This window comes from Elaeis guineensis, chromosome 8 (genome assembly GCF_000442705.2).
Source record: "Elaeis guineensis isolate ETL-2024a chromosome 8, EG11, whole genome shotgun sequence".
Classification (NCBI taxonomy): Eukaryota; Viridiplantae; Streptophyta; class Magnoliopsida; order Arecales; family Arecaceae; genus Elaeis; species Elaeis guineensis.
Genome location: NC_026000.2, coordinates 66,200,070 through 66,203,306, shown reverse-complemented (window position 1 = coordinate 66,203,306; position 3,237 = coordinate 66,200,070).

Genomic DNA, 3,237 nt, shown 5'->3' with positions numbered 1-3,237 from the left:
AGGAGATAGTGAATCTAGTGGGAGGATCTTCTTCGGGTAGTCATCATCTCTTTAAGAAAGAAAAAAAAGAAGAATAAGAAGGTGCCTGGTGCTGGGAGTCAGTCCCAGAAACCCAAGTTCAAAGCTGATCAAAGTTAGACAGAGTACTTCTTTTGGTCACTAGAAGAGGAACTGTCCTCAGTATATTGCTTCTTTTGATCTGAACAGGCCAAAAAAGAAGAAGCAATCAGTTGTTGGACAAGGTACTTATATTATAACACTTTGTAACTTCTGTCTTATAGAAATAATGATTTAGGTATTGGATACTGGAAGCCCTATTCATATTTGCAATTCGTTGCAGGATCTTTAGGTCACTAGAAGATTTGGAGAAGGTGAGAGATTTCTGAATGTTGGAGGTGGAAGATCAGTTCTAGTTCTAGCTTTAGGAATCATCAAGTTTGTATTCGAGTCTCAGTATATTGTTCTTAATGAGTGTCATTACTATCCTAGTTTTCTTTTAAATGTTATTTCTGTAGGCCTTTTAGCCAATTCCAATTATGAAATATCAATAAAAAAAATTTGTGATATCATTTTGAATGGTATTACAATTTTATGTGAATAGTTGAACAATGGTATCCATATTGTATCTAGGCCTAATATAATATATATTTCAAATAAACATCCTAGAATAGATAATATCACGGATGCCTCCCTTTGGCATTGTAAGCTAGGTCATATCAATAAGAGCAGGATGAACAGGTTAGCTCAAGAAAAAATTCATAATAAAGATGATTATAAATCGTTACCTATCTGTGAGTCTTGTTTGCTTGGAAAGATGATCAAGTCATCTTTTACTGAAAAAGGTGAACGAGCCAGTGATGTGCTGGGTCTAATACATACTGATGTATGTAGACCCATGAGCACATGTGCCAGAAGAGGGAATAGCTACTTCATTATGTTCACAGACAACCTATCTAGGTATGGGTACATCTACTTGATGAAATACAAGTTTGAATCATTTGAAATGTTCAAATGATTTCGTAATGAAGTAGAGAAACAAATTAAAAAAGTATTAAAACTCTTCGATCTGACCGAGGAGATGAATACTTTACCAGTAAAATTCTGACATATCTAGGAGAGAATGGAATTCTCTCTCAATGAACCCCTCCAGGGACACCACAGCATAATGGCATCTCAGAAAGGAGAAATCAAATCTTGTTGGACATGATTCGATCCATGATGGGGTTTGCAACTCTATCGATTTTTTTTTGGAGATATGCAGTTGAAACAGCCTGTCTTATGCTCCATAATATTTCGAACAAGTCAGTTGTAAGACACCATATGAGATATGATTAGGATGTAGGCCGAACCTCTTTTACTTTAGGGTCTGGGGGTGTCCGGCTTATGTTAAATGATTACAAACTGACAAGCTCAATCTGAGATCCGATAAGTATAATTTTGTAGGGTACCCAAAGGAAATGAGAAAATATTACTTTTACCTGCTTGCTGAACAAAGATATTTATCAGCAGTAAGGCATACTTTTTGGAAAAAAAATTCCTTAGTGAAGGAATAAGTGCCTCTAAAATCAAGCTTGACGAAGTTCGACAGGTAGAAGAACTGACACCAATGATTGAATCTGAACTGGATTTGATAAGATCAAATTCGAAGTCCAATGAACAAACATCCTTAAGGTGATCTGGTAGACTACCATATCAGTCGGATAGATACTTAGATTTTTTGATCCAGAATGGAGATCCTATCAAACTCGATGAGAACGATGAAGATCCGATCACCTACATGAATGCGATGCAGAGGTCCGACTCTGATAAATAGCTTGAAGCTATGAGATTCAAAATGAAGTCCATGAAGGTCAACGATGTATGGACATTAGTTGATCCACCTGAAGGGGTTAAACCCATAGGGTATAAGTGGGTCTTCAAGAGGAAGAGGGGTGCAGACGGGAAGGTGGTGACCTATAAAGCCCATTTGATTGTTAAGGATTATCGTCAGTGTTATGGTATTGATTATGACGAGATATTTTCTCTTGTGACAATGCTCAAATCCATTCAGATCATGCTTGTGATAACAGCATACTTGGACTATGAAGTATGGCAAATGGATGTGAAGATAGCTTTTCTAAATGGAGAGCTGAATGAAGAGGTGTATATGATACAACCTGAAGGGTTCATATCCACAGATGAGTCCAAAGTGTGCAAGCTTTAGAGATCCATTTATGGATTGAAGCAAGCATCTCAGAGTTGGAACATATATTTTGATAAGGTGATCAGAACGTATGGCTTCGTTAGGAACGGAGAGGAACCCTGCATATATAAGTAGGCAAATAGTTCAATAATTGTATTTCTTGTATTGTATGTGGATGACATTCTTCTAATCAGAAATAATGTCCCTACATTACGAAGAATAAAAGTTTGGCTGTTGTCATAATTCTCCATGAAGGATTTGGGAGAAGCAGCCTACATCCTAGAGATAAAGATCTATAGGAATAGATCTAAGAGGCTGCTCAGACTTTTCCAATCCATGTACATAAATACCATGCTGAAACAGTTCAACATGAAGAATTTTAAGAAAAACTATCTTCCGATAGGCCAAAAAATTTTTCTTTTGAAAGGAGATTGTCCGACAACTCCTCAAGAGAGAGAGCATATGAGTAGAGTTCTTTATGCTTCGACAGTAGGTTTTATTATATACGCCATGATATGTACGAGATCAGATGTGGCATACTCATTAAAGGTAGTGAGTAGATACCAGTCTAATCCAGAAAAAAATCATTGAAAGATCGTAAAGACTATTCTTAAGTATTTAAGAAATACTAAGGACCAATGGCTTGTGTATGGTGAAACTGACTTGAAACTTATGGGGTTCACTGACTCCAACTTTTAGTCAGACCATGACGATAGTAAGAGTGTGTCGGACTATATTTTTATCCTAAATGGTAGAGCAATCTGCTGAAAAAGTTTCAAGTAGAATACAGTGGCAGACTCTGTTTGCGAACCAGAGTATATCGTGGCATCCGATGCTGCGAAAGAAGCTGTATGGTTGTGGAAGTTCATCGACGAGCTCGGAGTGGCACCCTCCATTGATGACCTTGTCTTATTATACTGCGACAATACTGGAGCCATTGCTTAAGCCAATGAGCCGAGATCCCATCAGCGCACCAAACATATTCTGCGTTGTTATCACCTTATGCGAGAGATTGTAGATCGAGGTGACGTCGACTTTCAAAAGATCGACGAAGG